The sequence below is a fragment of the Amblyomma americanum genome, chromosome 1 (genome assembly GCF_052857255.1).
Source record: "Amblyomma americanum isolate KBUSLIRL-KWMA chromosome 1, ASM5285725v1, whole genome shotgun sequence".
Lineage (NCBI taxonomy): Eukaryota > Metazoa > Arthropoda > Arachnida > Ixodida > Ixodidae > Amblyomma > Amblyomma americanum.
The window spans coordinates 266,664,568-266,684,893 of record NC_135497.1 but is presented as its reverse complement, the minus strand read 5'-3'; positions in this window follow the sequence as shown (position 1 = coordinate 266,684,893).

Here is a 20,326-nt window from a genome sequence, read left to right as displayed (position 1 = left end):
CTGGCAACGCAGCTCTCGGTTGCAATCTTCGTCAGTGCGAAACCGGGAACTGAACCACATGCTTGTTTCCCATGTGGAAAGGCCGTTGGCGCCTTCAAAGCGACACTTGGTAGACGCTGTTCCTAACGGAACCTACCGTTGTCTGAATTGTCACTTGGCTCTGAAGTTAAAAAGCTGGCTTCTCTGCTTAGTAAACCTTAAAGGGGAAGTGCACGCTTTACTGGCACCAATCATTTTTGCTTGGTTAATCGGGACTAGGACAGCGATAATAGAACAAACATTATCGAGATTTTCAGCACTCTTGAAAGCGCATGGCGTTAGTGTGTATTGCGCGAAATAATTTAGGTCTTCTTTGCAACAGGTTCCGCACGTTATAGCTCTCACATTCTTCGATATCAACTTTCGTGCTTCGACTTGGGACTGAAAACGGTCCGTCCACGCCAAGGCTATTATTTTGAAGCGCAAAGCGAAAAATCTATACAGTGTGTACTATGACAGAGAGGGAGTAGAAGCAGCTGCATGTTTTCCCTCCCTCTTCCTTTTTCCCTTTCTGTTCTCTGTTGCATCTAGCCGTTCCCCATAAACAGGGAAGCACCAAGTTGTTTTTTTTTGGGGGGGGAACGACATACGAATCTAGTCGCCAGTAATTTGATTATGACTAAGAAAAACGCTAATCCCACAACAATAGAGTAAATTTATGACCGATGCTTAAAATGGAATTTTATAGTAAGCCAATCTAAATGTTTCTGTCAATTCATGCGTAGCTGTCGTATAGTCATTCCGTAAGGAAAGAAAATCTGGAAAATAAAAAATAATGGCTGAGAGGGCGTGCGTTAGCCGCGATGTCAGATCGAAACACACTCAGATCGAACTCTGTGGTTATTTTTTTCTCATCAAGTTTAGCACTCAAGTTCGCCTTGTGATAGGTACTGCACGCTGAAGATACATCGCAGAGCGATTTCAGGCAGTAGTCGCCGCAAAAAGACCTCGGGTGAAGGCGGAGGATTGTCTTTCTCATCAAAGCTTCCTCGCGCCCAACCTTTTTCTCTCATATTTTCAAAGTACATAAAATGATTATCACGCTGATTTAGGCCCGGCGTACCAATCTGTGTGCACAGTGAAATTCAAGTTTCTTGTTTTAGTTTTTTTTTTTCACAAACTCGCTTTTTTTTTCGCAGACATGATCAACGAGAAAAACATGACCACTTAGCTCATTTCACCTTTCAGTGGGGATGTACGAGTTCCAGAGATGGTTTTCATATTGATGCTGCTCATTAGCTGTCACAACTTATTTTTTGACTGCCGCTGTTAAAGCGTATATCCTTGTTTCAGCAATCATTTTCCTTCTCCCTTTGACATTGCAGCGAAAGGTGCCAGCTGTCAGACACGCGCCTTTAAGGCGGACTTTAGGGACAGAGTCATTGTGCAGTAGAAACAAACCCTCAAATTTTTTACTTTGATAATTGTGTGTACCAGCGGCATTTTTTTTTCACATGTAAAATTATTTCAACTATTGAGCAGATAAGCCAGGATAAGCTCGGGGTCTTCGCAATGCAGTATCTCTTCCCGATGCGAGAGCAACAATTTAGCATTCAAATGTTATATCAACGATAAAGGGTAGCCTAATTTGTACAGTACTTAGACAGAATGCGGAACATATTTCAATAGTTCACGTTTTGGAGGCTTTTTCTGCTTATTAAAGCTGAAAGGTGAACGAGATTTGGATTAATGTTGCCTTGCACTTCAAGCGTACGCCATGCAGCTGCAAATTAAAATTTTGGCTCAAGCATTTGACTTAATTTGCTATATTTTCGCGCCTTACAATGCACTTCGCCAACGACCGATTTTCGGAGCAAAACTAGCATTGCATTGTGCATCAGTCTCTACTGATAACAATAAAATCAACCTGCATACGCGCTTTCCAATGTCACGCTTAAGCGTTTTCTTGTACCTTCTTTCACTCAGCCCTTGGGAACGCCATTGTATGACCACAAAGTAGCGTGAGCAACCACGGACAACCAGAGTTTGCGCGAGCAATGTCTCTGTGTGGCCAGAGGATGAGCCGCCAGGGTTCCATCTGTACTGAGCAAGCATTATCAACGCTTGAGCACGAGCTGTCGGCAAACGCAATAGCGACTTTGGAGTTGACCCCCTCTCACGTCACCAGAGATATAGAGATCTGCGCCGTCAGCCGTGAACCGTAGCCCGAGACGAGGCGATGACGCCGTTTCAAGGAACCAAGTTCGGGTCGAGTGGGCGTGGGAGAGGGAAACAAGGTGTGCGCGCCGCGCCTGCAAGGAGAGTGTTTGCCTCGAGCAGGCACCAATCAAATCAGTGTCATCGGGGTGGATCGGGAAGCGAAGGGAACGGGAACACTGAATGGGCCCTTTTGTCTTCTTCCCCTCTCGGTGCCGCGACCGATGCTTTCACCTTAAGGCACCGCCTGTCATTGGCCGGCGCTGTCACCGCGAGTCGAGTTAACTGCCGGCGACAGCGGCGAAAACCGCCGCGTTGCTTTCTGGGGCAACGGCCTCCTCCCCTTCTCTCCCGGCGTCCGGTAACGCCTGGCTGAAAACCGGCCGTAACAGGAATAAAGCAAGCCGCGCGGGAACCGAAACGAGCTCGGTGGGCGGTGGCTGACTGCACTGCTGACAAGGCGTAGGCGACCGAGCGTCATGCAGGGCCATAGACGGTGCATCAAGTAAACGCAGTGCATCCTCCCATGACCTGCGCCGCTTCGGCGCCCATCTGTGAGAAAGGGCTCCACAAATGAAGATGACAGCTTGCTTTTGCGCTCGACGGAATAACGAATAAAATAGAAGAAGCAAATGCTGCGCCAGCCTTGAACGCACGACGCCTTTTTGGCCCGATGCAAGGAACGCTCTTGCGTTTGGAACGACCTCGCGCTCTGCTGATATTCCTCGTTGCGTCGCGGCAAAGATGGCGGCTTCTTCTATTCAATTCGAGCACATGATTTCGGTGCTCGAAACGATTCACCAGCGAGAGATTTTTGTTGCTTCTTCTTTCTGTTAATCTTTCTCTTTCAGTTCACTATCGTGATCTGAAGTCTAGTTTAATTATCCTCGAAGGTTTCCAGCGAAACTGATTCCTTGCGTTTGAAGCTCTAAGAAGCCATTCCTGACCTATTTAAATATATTGTCACCGAGAAATGGTTGACGTATGCAGGACTCGTTTACTTGTACGCGCAAAACGCTGTTGAAACGCGCAAGACAGCAGGCAGCTCGAGAGATGAAGACGAGGAGGTATCAAGCCCCGAGATGGCTCGAGGCTTTCTAACTGCCAGAGGTAATACAGTTTAGCCGCGATACGGCGCCACTATACGAGTCAGTAGTGTGGCATTAATCCCCCTGTTTGAAAGACACCGACTCGGTTCAGCAGCAATGCGAGGCAGGACAACAAGGCTAGTCGCATGTGTCTGGCGCACGGTGTAGACACGCGCGAGGCGCTAGCGTGCGTGGTACGGCTTCATCCGGGCGACGTGGACAACTTCGGAGGTCGGCCGTCTAGAAGAGCGAACGGTTCCCTGCGGAAGAGCTTCGTAGCTGACTTCACTGAGCTGGCGGAGCACCTCGGAGGGGCCAAAGTATCGGCGTAGAAGCTTCTCAGAGCACCCTCGCATGCGGATTGTGCTCCACACCCAGACTTGTTCGCCGGGCTGGTAACGCACATTTCGGTAGCGGAGGTTATAGCGCCGAGCGTCGAGAACTTGCTGGTGCCGGATGCGCTCTCTAGCTAGTTGGCGGGCGGCCTCAGCGTTACGAACGAATTGGGCAGCACCCATAACAGAGGAGGTAGTGCTACCTGGAAGCAGCACTGCATCCAGCATGGTTGTGGCTTCGCGATCATGCACTAAACGAAATTGAGTGAAGCGTGTCGTTTCCTGGACTGCAGTATTATAGGCAAATGTGACGTAAGGGAGTATGGCGTCCCAGTTCCGGTGGTCCGCATCGACATACATGGAAAACATGTCGGCGATCGTCATGTTGAGCCTTTCGGTGAGGCCGGTGGTTTGAGGGTGGTAAGCGGTCGTCTTGCGGTGACTCGTGCCGCTCAGGCGCATAACCTCCTGCGTAAGGGCCGAGGTTAACGCTTTTCTCCTGTCATTTAAAACTATGGTTGGTGCACCGGGACAAAGCACAAAGTTTTGGATAAAAAAGCTCGCAATTTCATCAGCGGGACCACGGCGAAGCGGTTTAGTTTAACAGTATTGGCTGAGGTAGTCGGTGGCGACCACAATGTAAGGGTTACCCAGTGAGGACTCCGGAGATGGGCCGAGTAAGTTCATGCTGACTTGGTGGAAGGGGACCTGAAGCGGATCAATAGGCTGCAGTAGGCCGGCTGGCTTAGTCGGCGGCGTCTTGCGACGCTGGCACTCGCGGCAAGCTCTTACGTAATGCTTCAAAACTGCAGCAACCCTGGGCCAGTAGTACTTTTGCCGTATTCCTGCCAAAGTTTGACAAAAAACGGCCGTGGCTTAGCTTGGTTAAGCCTGGTGATTGCGAAGCAGGGCCAGCCTTGGTGAGAGATTTCTCCTGTCTTTTCTTCGAACACTCTTGTCTCTGCTGGGGTGTTTCTTCTGCACGCTGTTTTCTTCGCTTTTCGTTTTCCTTCTCTCGAAACACATGTTCCTTCTCGAACCGCTGCTGCCGCTGTTCCGGGGTTTCTTGGACACGCCTCTGCCGTTTAGTCGCGTTCCAGCGTTCTGAACTAGTAGAAGGAGACTCACTGTCGGGCAAACTCATAATTTCCTCTTTTGCTTCTGCTGTTTCCACAGAGGATGTTGCACGTTGTCGCCGAGCTGCATACTGGGCACGCCGCTTAGAAAGTCGTTCTTCTTCCGTCTCCGTAGCTCGCTGATGCTTCCTCTTTGCATTCTGCCGAGCTGCCTTGTTCGTAGGCACCACCGTAACATCTGGCTGTATGACTGCCTTGGCGAGAGGAGCAGAGCTGTTTTATACAGCTGGTGTGACGTCACTCTGACCGTAGCGCCCCTGGTGAGAGGAGCGGGAGTTAGGCCGCCGTTGGTGGCTACCGGCTCGCCTCGCGACGGCGTGAGATGGGGCCCCGTTTTTACACAGCTGGTGTGACGTCACTCTGACCGTAGCGCCCCTGGTGAGAGGAGCGGGAGTTAGGCCGCCGTTGGTGGCTACCGGCTCGCCTCGCGACGGCGTGAGATGGGGCCCCGTTTTTACACAGCTGGTGTGACGTCACACCGACCGTAGCGCCCCTGGTGAGAGGAGCGGGAGTTAGGCCGCCGTTGGTGGCTACCGCCTCGCCTCGCGACGGCGTGAGATGGGGCCCCGTTTTTACACAGCTGATGTGACGTCACTCTAGGTCACGTGGTGTGACGTCACGCAGCGAGGTCACGCTAAAGGTCAATGGTGCCTACCACCGCCTCGCCACGGAACGGGCTAAAGTGCGACCTAAAGTAGTATTGCTTCGCAATAAAACCCAGGTGACCAGAAGATGGGTCATCATGGCACGCCTGCAGGTCTTCGTCGCGAAGAGCAGTAGGCACGACGAGTAGATAAACAGCTTCCGTCGCGCTGTAGTTTTTCTTATACAAGATGCCGTCGCGTAAACAGAACGACGTCAGTCCGCGTGAGAAGATTCGTGGAGGAGACTGAGCGCTTCCTTCCAGATACTCAATGAGGGGCCGTAGTCACTGCCGTCTCTTTGGTGTTGAATCAGAACGGACGTGGAGATGGCGCCAAGAAAAACTGAATCGTCGTCGGGGTCAGCTCTGGGGTCCTCGATAGGTGCACGAGACAAACAGTTGGCATCACTGTGCTTCCTGCCAGACTTAAAGACGATGGTGACATCGAATTCCTGAAGTCGAAGGCTGCAGCGTGCAAGCCATGCCGAGAGATCTTTGAGGTTCGCCAGCCAACACAGCGAGTGGTCGTCACTGACGACCCTGAAAGGGCAGCCATATAAGCACGGGCGAAATTTGGTCACTGCCCGCACAATGGCCAGGCATTCTTTTTCGGTGGTGGAATAGTTTGCCTCAGATCGTGATAAGGTGTGGTTCGCGTATGCGATCACGCGTTCGAGACCATCCTGCCACTGCATAAGGACTACACCGAGGCCGATGTTGCTGGCGTATGTGCGCAGTTCAGTGGCGGCCGACTCGTCGAAGTGTCCAAGGATGGGCGTGCTTTCGGAGACGAGTTCGGAGGTCTTCAAAGGCCTTCTGTTGCTCCATGCCCCAGAAGAATGGTTCGGAATCCTTCGTGAGGCGGGTGAGGGGCTCAGCGATCTGGGAGAAGTTCTGCACAAAACGCCGATAATAGCGCAGAGATCCAGAAAGCGGCACACACTTCGCTTATCGGTGGGCACAGTAAAAGCAGCCACGGCGGCTGTCTTATCGGGGTCGCGGCTAACTCCTTTAGCACTCACGATGTGTCCTAGAAACTTCAACTCTTCAAAAGCGAAGTGACACTTTTCGGGCTTCAGAGAAAGACCGGCCAACCTGAATTGCTTCGAACACAGCGCGCAGGCGTCGCAGGTGCTCTTCAAACGTATCAGAGATGACAACGTCATCCAAATACGCAAGGCAGGACTGCCATATCAGATCGGCAAGAACGGCATCCATCATCCGCTGGAAGGTTACAAGAGCCGAGCACAGGCCGAAATGGAGCACCCAGGATTCGAACAGACCGGTCGGTGTAATAAAGGCGGTCTCTTCCCGGTCGTGTTCGTCAACCTCGATTTTCCAATAGCCGCTGCGTAAATCTAGCAATGAGAAGTACATGGCGTGGTGCAGCCGATCCAGGGGGTCATAAATGCGCGGCAGAGGATAAACATCCCTTTTTGTGGCTTTGCTTAAACGTCGGTAATCAGCGCAGAACCGTAGGGTTCCATCTTTCTTTCCTACTATAACAACAGGCGACGCCCACGGGCTCCTCGACGGCTGTATCACGTCGTCCTGGAGCATTTCTATAACTTGGCGGCGAATGGCATCACGCTCCTTCGAAGATATCCGTTAAGGCGGCTGACATAACGGCCGCTGGTTGGCGTCGACTATAATGCGGTGATTTGTGGGCGGTGTCTGCCTAACCATAGAGGTCGAGACAAAGCAGTCAAAGAAAGACTGCATAACGCTTTCGAGGCAGCGTTGCTGATTAGACGGGAGGTTCGGGTTCACGTCAGTTTTTATGGGAGTGATCGGTGCCTCCACTGATGCCGAGGCTTCGAACAAAGCGTGCTATCCCGCGAATTCGCTGAGTTCTTCGAAATACGCAATAACTGCTCTGCCTGGCAAACACTGAGGTTCACAGCCAAAATTGGTTACCAAGGGCTCGGTTCGGTCATTGTTCAGCTCAACAATTCCGCGAGCAAAACAGACTTGCCGACCAAGGAGCAGCGACATGTTGGTTTCAGCGATGCCACGAGATCCGGTGATGTCTCAATCTGCGGTAACAAATATGCTAGCTCTTGACGGGTTATATACGTGGTCGCCAAAGACGCGTAACTTACTCCCGCGTGGCTCGGGATCACCGTCAACAGGGGGTTGAGGGGAAAATGACACGACCAGCTCCTGAAGGTTGATGACAGCACCGTGCTCCCGAAGGAAATCCAAACCAAGTATCAGGTCTTTAGAGCACTCCGGCAGTACAGCAAAGCAACCAGGAAAAGTAGCACCGCGGATCTGTATTCGTGACGTGCAGACGCCAATTGGTGTAACCAGATGGCTGTCGGCGGTGCGGATCTGTGGTCCAAACCAAGGGGTGAGAACCTTTCTGAGGGCCGTGGCTAACCGACTGCCCATTACCGAAAAATCAGCGCCGCTATCCACAAGTGTGGTCACATCGCGATTATCAGCGATTACTGGGATTTCGGCAGACACCAGTCGGTCACAGCACGTCGTTGTCGTTGAGGTCGTCGGATGAGGTCATCGTCGGTCGGATCATAGCCGCGAATCGTCGGGTGGCGGCTCTTGACTTGATCGAATAGCGTCGGCCCCGGGGGACGCCATTTCCAGTTTTCCCGATATTGGGACGCGCCTCCGAACTGGCTAGAAAAAGACGGGCGGCTTGGCGAAGAAAACCGCCTTGGGGATGGCGACCGGGACCGCCGTCACCGCGAGGTCGTTGGCTGCACGTTATCGGACAGATACTGCTCGATGTCCCGCGGCCGTTCTGCGTAGCGTGGTCCAGGTGCGCCAGGTGAAAACCCTCTTAAGCCCATTCTGCGGTAGGGGCAGTGGCGAAGGATGTGGCCGGGCTGCCCGCAGTGGTAGCAGAGCGGCCTATTGTTTGGCGTACGCCAAAGACACGCTTTGCTCATGGTGGACCGGGGCTCTTGCGGTACGACAGGTACAGCTGCAGTTGAGTACCGCAGTGAAGGCACAGGAGTGACGGGGGAAAAGGCTTGGTTCACTGGCCAAGACGACTTTGTAGTGTTTGACTGCATGTCATCACATTGGGCGCTGGCTGCGGAGCTGGTGGTGACTGAACAGCTCGCCGGACTTCATCTCGGACCGCGTCCGGTATGGCAGCGACGCTGGCCTGTGGAGCTTCGAAGCGAAGTTTCTCGAGTTCTTCGCGCACCAGGCTCCTCACAAGCTCTCGAAGCTCCTCAGTGGGTAGCGACGTGGGCGTACAGTGATGAGCGGCTGCTACACTAGCCTGATGGCCGTAGTGCGCGCCCCGTTCTTGCAGAGAACGCTCCATGCTTGTTGCCTCCTTGGCAAAGTCGGCCACCGCTCTTGGCGGGTCACGTACCAGTCCGGCAAACAATTGCTCTTTGACGCCGCGCATTAAGTGGCGTACCTTCTTGTCCTCGGGCATAGCAGGGTCGGCGCGATTGAAGAGTCGCGCCATGTCCTCGATGAACATGGCAGCGCTCACGTTCGGCTGCTGCGACCTCGATTGCAAGGCGATTTCAGCCTTCTCCTTTCGTTCGCCGGTGTTGAACGTGGCTAAGAGCTCTCGGCGAAAGATCTCCCAGTTAGTGAAGGAAGGTTCGTGGTTCTCATACCACCTCGTTGCTGAGTCCTGTAGTACGAAGTACACGTTCCGCAATTTTCGCTCGCCGTCCCACTCGTTGAAGCCCGCCCCACGGTCAAAGTTGGCCAACCTTTCTTCGACGTCCTCAAACCTCTCACCGTGGAATGATGGGGGCGACCGAGTTGCGTGAAGGACGAACGGCGGGGCATTCCCAGAAAGCTGACTTGTCTGGCTAGCCGTAGCGGACGTCATGGCCCTTGCTGATATTGCGAGTTGGCCGAACTCTCGTTGTAGGCCTCACAGGCGGCGCTTGCCTTGTGGACCTGTGTTGTAGCCACGCGCTGAGAACTGACGTCAAGAGTGTCCTCGAGGTCAGCGTGCATGGACCGTTACCCAGCGGCTCCACCAAATATGTCAAAAGAAACGGTTGACGTACGCAGGGCTCGTTTACTTGTACATGCAAAACACTGTTGGAACGCACAATGCCGCAGGCAGCTCGAGAGATGAAGACGAGGAGGCATCAAGCCCCGAGATGGCTTGCCAACTGCCAGGTAAGACAGTTTAGCCGCGATACGGCGCCACTATATGAGTCAGTAGTGTGGCAATATATATATATATATATTAGCAGAGAAGGTAAAGTAAATGAGGGGCCCGTTTGACAAACTTATGAAGGGAGCCAACGGTCACTGCAGTCACCGAAACCAAGGTGCATAGGGGAACGTTATCATTAGTATTTTTTAATGTGTTGTGCTTATCAGTGGGATAATATTACTCAGATTAATAAGTCGCTTAAATAAAATTACTTATAAAGCAGCAGAAAAAACAACCATGCCGCCGGTGGGATCCGAACCGACGACCTCCGAATATCGCGTCCGGTGCTTTTACCAACTGAGCTACGGTGACGGCTGTCCAATCTGCTGCTCTCGTGGGTATTTATGTTTACTTGGGGTACGCGAACCTTGAGAGTGTTCACCAGCGCCACCCTCGACCATAGCGGCGGACGTAGCACGTCCTGTAATACCGCGAGCGTGACGTGGAACGTCATCTAACGGTGAGGGCGGAAACTGTGCGAGAGACCTCTTAAGCAACCTGCGGCATCAAGACTGCCAGAACCGAGACCCTCGTTAATCTATTAGCAGAGAAGGTAAAGTAAATGAGGGGCCCGTTTGACAAACTTATGAAGGGAGCCAACAGTCACCGAAACCAAGGTGCATAGGGGAACGTTATCATTAGTATTTTTTTAATGTGTTGTGCTTATCAGTGGGATAATATTACTTAGATTAATAAATCGCTTAAGCCGCCGCGGTGGCTGAGTGGTTACGGCGCTCGGCTGCTGGCCCGAAAGACGCGGGTTCGATCCCGGCCGCGGCGGTCGGATTTCGATGGAGGCGAAATTCTAGAGGCCCGTGTACTATGCGATGTCAGTGCACGTTAAAGAACCCCAGGTGGTCGAAATTTCCGGAGCCCTTCACAACGGCGTCCCTCATAGCCTGAGTCGCTTTGGGACGTTAAATCCCCTTAAACCAAACCAATAAATCGCTTAAAGAAAATTACTTCTAAAGCAGCAGAAAAAACAACCATGCCGCCGGTGGGATCCGAACCCACGACCTCCGAATATCGCGTCCGGTGCTCTTACCAACTGAGCTACGGCGACGGCTGTCCAATCTGCTGCTCTCGTGGGTACCTTCGAATATCGGAGGTATTCGGAGGTCGTGGGTTCGGATCCCACCGGCGGCATGGTTGTTTTTTCTGCTGCTTTATTAAGTAATTTTCTTTAAGCGGTTTATTAATCTAAATAATATTATCCCACTGATAAGCAGGACACATTAAAAAAAATAACGTTCCCCAATGCATCTTGGTTTCGGTGACTGTTAGCGATTTGCCCAAGACCTACTGAAAAAAGAGCGGGGAGCTAACTCTGATTAAAAAAACAAGAAATAAACAAGGTGGTATTCAGGCTCGCCGCCAACGTCGCAAAAAAAATTCACCTTTGTTAGTTCTGCGATGAAGGCAAGTTCCCTTGTAACTTTGGCACAGCACCCCCTTGAGAACATCCGTTTCTCATTTTTTATAGCTCTGATGGGCAGCATTATCTTCGATTTTGTCCGATGTTCAGCACTATTCATGGGACAATTTAGCCATTATAAACGCTTCAGTCACTCTGAATGCTCCTTCAGTAAACATTTCTCACTCAGATACTGTGGGGCATTTGGCAGTCTTACTCAAAGGCATGCAAAGATGTGGACCCGAACGAAGCAGTGGAAGTCATTCTAAGGTTAACGGTACAGCTGCTTTGCTAAGTGGTTTCTAAGGACGAAGGAGACGTAGTCTGGGCAATAAGACATTGCAGTTGGTGATGCCGCGGTGAGAATTTTTCAGAAATGTATTCGGGGAGCATGAAACTCTAATCTCACTTCAACCATTAGGCGCACATTGCTTGAAACCAAAACGTAAATGCTCCCTTGTACAAGTGCAGACTATTCTTACTGAGGTAATTAAGCGTTCTTAAAGTATTTATTAACCTTCAGCCAAGCAGTCAATATAAAAAGCTTGGCAAAAAATCGTGCTACCGTGGTTTCACCTACATTCAGAGATTATCGGCAAAAATTTTAGGTGTGCATGAACTTGCTGAAATACGCATTCTTCGCACGCTGCTACCACACAAAGTCCTTTTCTCTTCATTGTATGAAAATATCATCTCCTAAACCCGTAAATCACAATCAATGCGACCAAATTAGCGTCACTTCGTCCCCAGGAAGATCAAGATAAAGCTAAAACAGGTAACACTGTTGCCTTGGACACTCTGCCTCGTATTTATTCAGAAAGCGTCATTTTTCATTACAAGGCGGCGCTGCAATTCTTTATAAGCTATTTTGAGTGCGATAGGAATAAATACGAAAAACGCGAAGCATTGGAAACGGAGCACAGAGTTTAAGCATAGCGGAAATGTACTCGCGTAGATGTATTCAGGATTACCGGACGCCTCCTGCTCAAGGTAATCAAGTATACGTCTACGCAAGTCCGTCTCCTCTATGCTAAAGCTCGATACTTAGGGGATGTGCGTCCTGCGTTGTACGAGAATGCAGATGCGGGAGACGACTGTCCCATGGTCAATGCAATAGTAGCGCATGTACTTCAACAAAATACAAGAAAACGTACAAGTAACATGGACGCATCGAAAGCACTCTACATACACCGCTTGCCGCCAACACACTGAGCGTAGATAAACGCACAGACGATATTGGCACATCGTTCATAGTGAGGCAAATGTTTCAATGAATCCCGCATGAATGAAAGCGAAAAAGAGACAAGCTAGAGCTGAAGCTCAAAGTTTTAACAAATAAGAAATAAAACAAAAGAGAGGCGGAGGAGGTTAACCTGTAAATGAAACCAGTCTGATACCCTGCACTGGAGGAAAGGGATGACGGGATATAAAGGTTAGGGAGAAAATGGAGTGCTAAGAAAAAGCAGATGGCGAAATGGCTTCGGCAAAGTCACTGTCGCCACATCGCCACGAGCAAGGGATACGACACCGGTCAATTCCGGGCCAACAAAAACGCTCAAACGATTAAACACAGTCGCTGCGGCAAAAGAACTAACTTAACAATGTATGCAGCTCCACTCTGCGGGAAAGATGGCGGCAGTTCCAAAAGTAGCCGTTCGTTAGTTCAGTGTGGTACAGTTACTGGGCTGCGGTAGACGAAGCCACTCATGCCGGGTACTAAACTAGGCTCCGTGGCGATGCTGGCAGCCGGTGGAGCACGGGCAGCATGACCATGTCGCAACAGCGCCCGCGTCGAACTCCCCTGGTCGGCAGCTCGCTCTGCGATTGTCAAGCGTCGCCGCCGTGTTCACGTGCGCAGTCTGTCCTCTTGATGAACCAGCCGAGTATGTGCACTCGTGTCGCATCTGAGTGCACTCGTGTCCACTGCGACACAGAAAAGGACGCGCGCGTGTAAGCGCGCGTGTCGCACAGCCTTGTGCGCTGAGCCGTCAAGGGCCGTGAGGCCCAGAGAGCACAAAGCCATTTTTCTCACCACATTGATCACAATGTTATGTTAGTCGACGAGGCAACGAGTAGAAGACTACCCTGTTATTTCTACCTAAACTCACAATATTAGCTTCACACAAGAACAATTGTGGTGGCGCCTGTGAGCCATGTAGATCATAAAGGTTACCCAGATTTTTGTACAAAACATCCGCTGCTGAGGCTGAGTGACAAATTTAAAAAAATGAAACTGATTTCACGGTGTAATTACAGATACTCTGAATGGGACCCCTGGACTAAAAGCTGCAATGCCGTTCAGCTGCTGAGCACAGGGCTGCGGGTTCCATTTACGGCCTCGGCGGTTGCATTTCGGCCCAGACGAAATTAAGAAACGTCCGTGTCCAGATGCCTTAAGGAAGTTTAAAGAACCGCAAATGGGAGAAATTGTTCCGAAGTCCTGACATAAAGCGTGTCTTGAGGTTGAATTTGTTTTTGGCAACAGGTGGGGTTAGCCATGCGGTAAATCCGCATCCTCCTTAGCCCATTGCAACGCTCTGGCACGTAAAAGCGGTTTTAACATTAATCACAATTTTAACACGAAATATAAAGAAACATTATTTCAGTTGTGAAGATAACCTGGAGACTATTCTGAAACACGGAAGCCTTCGTTTTTGCTTTCACGTAACGTAATAGTTTAGCTAACTGCCCACCAACAATAATCACATGCACATCCAAAAATTAAGCAATTGTATTTCCAATGTTGGCTTCCTGAAGAGCAAACGTTTCGTTGTCTGCTTATTGTTATATTCAGTAGTGTAGGTTGGAATAATCTGCCTTTTAGTTTCGAATTCTATACAAATTTGGTTACAATTCGGTGAGAATTTGGTGTGAATTTGCTGAATCTTTGCAACGCTTTACGGCGGCTACATCCTGCTTCCCACCGAACATTGCGATCTGTTCCTCCAGTACATTAAGTCGAGGTCGTCTTTAAGTGCTATTCTTTACCAGTGAAGACGTTTTCGAGCGACACGACGTAAGAGAATTTTGACGTACAGGTAATGACTAGCAAATCTCGCTGTTAGCATTATGTTAACATATTGAACCCCCTTCTAAAACTTCGCATGGTGTTTGCGAGTGAACTCTATCTACAAACACTTTTAGATTATTTCCATAGCACACCCAGCTATTTCAAAATTTCGAGAAATTTATTTTAGCTCTTCTCGTCTAATATAGGGTTGATAATGCGACGTAGGAAGTAGATAGTGACCGTGCCGAAAATTCCTGCCACCTAGCTCACTGGTAAACATTCTAATTCCAACAAAATACTCTTTGAATTTATCCAGCGCGCGAGCATTGTATTCTAATATTTAAGTTTATCGACGACCTATCTTGGCTCACTAAACAGGGCCGAGGAAAAAAAATAACTCGAGCACAGTTTCATTAACATCTGGTTCTTTTCTCTCCCCGTTACCGCAGTAATTGCCGCTGCAACTTTACTTCTCCCAGGAAATGCCATTGAGTACGAACAACAATAGTAATAAAGCAGAATCGAAAAAGGTTGTATTTCATTAGCTTTAGCGGTAAGCCTCGACATTATGCAAACAAATTTTCATGAAATTATTGCGCACATATCCGTCATCGCGACAAACAATGGTAAGGCATCGGATTGCTCACTATCGCTCAGAAACATTTCAAAGCCTGAAACATATGGCTATTTTAGATTAAGTTTCAAGCCGGTGATGCGCATGACGTAAATACAACGCCAATAAATAAATGTTTGCATTTCTAACTGCTAAACTTGGTCTGTCTCTTTTCTTCTTTCCTTCAGAGGTTGTTTCTTGTGAGTGAGTTTTTCTCTTTATCTCTCTCTCCCTCTCTCCCTATTTAACAAAATAAACAGCGTTAAAAATCAGCAAGCCCCACCGTATTCCTGCGCTTCCTCAAGAACCTAATATTACAAAATTTCAGAAACAAACGGTTCATAATAACTAATTTTCCTCTTCTGCTGCTTGCTTACTGACCCGATTGTGAGAGCGTTGGTTCCCTCAATGGCAAGTCGTGTCCAAGGCAACTTTCTAACGAAGTCTCATTTTGTAACCAATCGAGCCTAAGAAACTGCAACCAAATGCAAAAGTTGTCTCAATCACAAAAGAAAAACGGGAAACAGGTCGAAACGTCACAATTTTTTTTCGCCCTTGTCAACGAGGTACGCATCTAAAGCGATCCTCAGCGCTACGCCGGCAGGAAGGCATTCACACCAGCCACGCGCTCAGCTCGCCTGCTGAGTGAAAGGTGCCGCGCCTTTCACGTCGGCTATAACACCTTGTTTTTCAGTAAGCTTCGCTTGAAATTTTGCAGAATGTGTAATTATGTAAGAATCTGGCTGTTGCATAGAAGTTATTGTCAACCTTCGTACATGCAAATTGTACAATTTGCATGTAAACTTTGCATGCCCATGCATGAACATGAAAATTGTACATGAAAATTACATGCAGATCTTGTACCTTTGATCTTGAGGACTCAGGCATTTGTGAGCAGCCTTGAAAAAGCAATAAGTGACTTTAATTGTTGATAAAATGAGAACGGGATGTTCCTTTCTTTTCTCATACATAACCGGATGGACAAGGGCATTTTTAAGGGAAGTTGTTAATGAACGCAAATTTCTCATATATCGTAAGATTTTATTTATATAATCAATATATCCGCAGATCGCCCCTCGATAGGCTTGCATTTTGCTACTTATGTTTTTGATATCATCAAAAAGATCGCCAATTAGTTTTTTATGGCAACTACTCGACGCGGCGATGGACAAGATTAAAACGTGAGATATTGCTACGCATCAGAAGAATGGACCATTACACTCAACATTTTTATAACAATACCTTACAATAATGCACACTTGCCTCACAATTTAAAAAGTTAGGAGGACGCTTAAGTTTAGTCTGAAGAGTAGACTCAATAGCGCTTTCTACTCCTTTTATTCTTTTATTTTCTTTTTTTTATTATACGCCTTTTGTTTCCGTAGAATGAAGCACCGCCATTTCTGACGCCTAATTAGCATATTTAAATTTGGTTTTATTTTTTAATTACTATTACATCTGTACACATCGGAAACACACGTTACTAAGTCGCACACGCCAAACCGCGTTCACCAGGTTCCCCTCTAACACGCTTGATCCAACGGCCCTTCTTTCATTCAGAGCCTTTTATAATTTGCACGAACTTGAATGCGAGGCTCTAGGCTTGTACACTGAGGAAATTGCAACTGTTAAGTGCCACCTTCGAAAGTTCGATTAGGAACGCTTTCGGGCGGCCCGTGTACGATCCCGCAGCAATCGTGCATTGCACTTTGACGAGCCAACTAGACAGGCCTTGCTTGATGAGCGTCGCCACGTGGCTGCCAAGCGAGCCTCCGAGATCTGCTGTGGTGGCGCGCTGGTCACAAGTACAAATGAAATAGTTACCGAGTTCGCAGATCACCACATCTCTCTTTTTGCTACCGCTTCAAGCATTGCTGATGGTGTTTATGTAGCGCGCTGGGTTTCCATGATTACTCCGCTTTCTGAGGATGAGTGCGCGGAAATAAGTGGTCTTTTAACCTTGGGTGAATTGGAAGATGCAGTTGATCGGTTACCGCTTTCGAAAACCTCGGGACGTGACGGCCTTGGCGGCACACATAACAAAGGCGGTAGTGCTAGCTGGAAGCAGCACCGCATCCAGCATGACTGTGGCTTCGCGGCCATGTACTAAACTAAATGGAGTGGAGCTTGTCGTTTCCTGGACTGCAGTATTATAGGCAAATGTGAGGTAAGGGAGTATGGCGTCCCAGTTCCGGTGGTCCGCGTCGACATACATGTAAATCATGTCGGCGATCGTCTTGTTGGGCCGTTGGGTGAGGCCGGTGGTTTGAGGGTGGTAAGCGGTCGTCTTGCGGTGACTGGTGCCGCTCAGGCGCACAACCTCCTGCGTAAAGGCTGAGGTGAACGCTGTTCCCCTGTAAGTAAAAACGATGGTGGGTGCACCGTGACGAAGCACAATGTTTTGGATAAAAAAGTTCGCAATTTCGTCAGCGGTACCACGGGGAAGAGGTTCAGTCTCACAGTATTGGCTTAGGTAGTCGGTGGCGACCACAATGTAGCGGTTACCCAGCGAGTACTCCGGAAATGGCCTAGTAAGTCCCTGCTTACTTGATGGAAGGGGACCTGAGGCGGACCAATAGGCTGCTGTAGGCCGGCTGGCTTAGTTGGCGGCGTTTTCCGACGCTGGCACCCGCAGCAAGTTCTTATGTAATGCTTCACAACTGCAGCAACCCTGAGCCAGTAGTACTCTTGCCTTATTCGTGTCAAATTTCGACGGATAGCAAGGATTTTGCTCACTAATTGCATTTCGCCGGAGAAGCTACCACTAGCATTTTGAGATCCGTGTGACGTTAGAAGGGGCGAAAAAATATTTCGCTGGGGGAAGCCAGAGTTTATAAAGAGCGCGCTTATATCCCTGTATAAGCCAGTTCACCGGAAGTCGGCCCCTTCCGAGCTTCGCGTGTGTTCTGTCGCTTTGGTCTTTCTTTTCCCCGGCTTTATTGCCCTTCTCGTTGTCCTGATATTGCCTTTGGCTGCTGAACACTGTCAATCAATGTCAGGAACGAAGTCAATACAAGAGGCGTCGGGTGCGCGGCGAGTGTGGGGAAACCTTATTACAGACGCAGTAGACATGGTATCCACGTCTTTTGCTTAATCTAGCTCCCTTTTACCTACCCTAATCACCGACCTTGCAGTCAATTTCCTCGGGCGTGATGGTGCGCTGGGCCAGCAATGTTTGAAAATGCGACTGGAAGCTCTCATAGTGTGCCGTTTCTCACCTCGCAGCTGGCTTTATCAGGCTGGCTGCCACCACGGCTCAGGAAAATGCGGCCAGAACAGCCGCAAAATGCAAAAAATATATACAGACTGGAGAAGGCACGATCATTAAAGACATATTGAAAATGGACACAACGTCTCGAGGAAGATGGATGGCAGCGAGATATCGACAGTTACCCCTAACTGTGGAATACAACTTTGTTGGACGCATCCTTTAAGCCTAATCTTCTATGCTGTGGAAGCGTGCGCGTTCGTCGAAATTGGCGAACGCTAGGTTCAAAGCAGAGGTGAAACTGCGACCGATTCGCGTTCAGTACACTTGCAGTGAGCCAGTAAAGGCGTCTTCTCTATCGTGTCCCCAACTCACAAAATTACAAAGCGTTAAAAGCTCCAGTCCTTAGGAAAGTCTTATCAGTCCTATTAGGACTAAGCCGTGTTATTCGTGCAATCCAGACGGTGCACAAAATTAGGAAAATGCAGATCTGCAACGATCTTTCCGTGGCGGTATTTCTCACTACATAAGTGCTTTTCTAGAGAGCATTGAAAGGTCGAATCTGAAGAGAACTGGAAATGATATGCTTTCATTTGTTGGTTTCCGGGTCGTAACCACAGTGGCAATAAATGTGCGCGGCCTCGGCTCCAAATGCGTGATTATGTCTTCTTTTTCCGCAAGTTTTACCCCGATTTCTTGCGCAACTTTTTACATCATAACGCTAAGACGAGTTAGGTACCGGTGCATTCTACTGTTCACTTTTCGCCGGAAAAGTTGATTAAGAAGTTATGTTGCCTGCTTCGCGGTTAATCAATATCAATGTTTGGTATGCATAATGTTACCGTAATTCTATTGTCCAAGATGTTGCTTTCTCGCCTTCTGGTAAATAATGCTGAGAACTTATGAACTTCACCTACGAACCGCTTTTCTTTTTTTGACTGTGGTAGCACTACAGCGGCAGTTGACGAAAATACCGTCGTCGTACGTTAGAAGCCTCTATGATTGAAGCCGCACCCTTCAGAAGCACCACACACCAGCCACCTCCCAAGGCTGCCCACTCACCCACCCACTGCCGTCTTCGACCCACACCACCTCCTGTCCCCGCGCAGCTGAACCGGAATTTTTAAAAATAGGCTTTTTTAATGCGAAAGCACTACTTCACGTGGTCTAAAGCCCGTGTCACACTGCGGAAACACAACCCTGACATCGTTCGCCAGCGAGCCGCCAACAAGTTGCCGAACCAACTAGTTCCGCAACGTCTTGTCACAGTGAACGAACGGCAGAGAAATAAGACAGGTTGCTGTGGCGTCGGCTCGGTACGACAGCTTTCAGGAACCAGAAGTAGAAACAAACAGCGTCAATCGACACGGTTTGGCCGGTCGAATTTCCTGGCGACAACACACCATCCAAAGCACTCACTTTGCAGTGATTGAGAGCTTTCGTGCCTTTCCTGATTGCAAACAGTTTGCAAAACGTTTCTTTTCGTCGCATTTTTGTCTGCCAAGGTGCCGCGTCTTGCAGGCGGGCGAATGCCAGCGGGCAGGCTACTCGATCCCGCCCGTGCCTCCGTTGGAGCCGCCGTAGAGGACTTCCGGCCCGGTCCCCGTCTCATTCTTGCGTGGAAATTCGCGTACCCTCCTGACGAGAGCAGCTTTGCAAAAAGCCCTTTCTTCTCTGGCGCGGCCCACCCCTGCCACAAGCGACAATTACGTCTTCTGCGGTTTCAAGGACGGCGGTCGAGCTAGTCGCGGGGCTGAGGGCAACAACAATTAACTATCTGCGTAGGTGCCAGCCGACGAGTCTGCGAGGTGTTCGCGTAATCAAGCCGCGGTCGTTTTCGCCCAGGAAAGTAAGCTACCGCGATGGTCGACGACAGGCAATCCTTGTGGGACGTAACAAAAGAGGTACCGTCGGTGTGAGCTCCAAGGATAGATAATTAGTAGAGATCGCTACAGTGTTGGGCTCGGATCTCACAGGTGAGCACGAGTTATTTGTCCACCTGTCTTGAAAACCGAGATGAACGAATGAATAGCGTTGCGTTGTTTCTTATAAATTCTTTGATGAGGTATCTTCCGCGTATTCACTTTGGTTTGTATTGCACTCGTTTCGGAATTGAGACGGGGTAATTTGTAGGCACGTTTTCTGTCTTATGTATGCGTCGTCCAACCCAGAATCGACGGCGCAAAATATCAGCCTTACTCCTGCAGCAGCCACACGCGGCAGTTATTAGTCCTGCATCTTTACTGCCAAAGGCACAAGCCGCTCGACCTTGCAAGGTGTCTCCGGTTTCCGCGGCTCTTTGTGCGGTGCAGCAAGGAGTTCGCCAACAGTGTCGCAGAAGTTTCCGATACGTGTTGCTGGACGAAGAGGACGTGCTTTCAATATGTTCGTGTTGATGCCGCGTGACAGGGTCGGCAACACTATGTATACCTCGTGTTGGCGAACGGAGTTTGCAGACTGTTTCCACAGTGTGAGTCGGCCTTAACCGGCTCACCGAGTTTCTATGAAGTTTGACTTT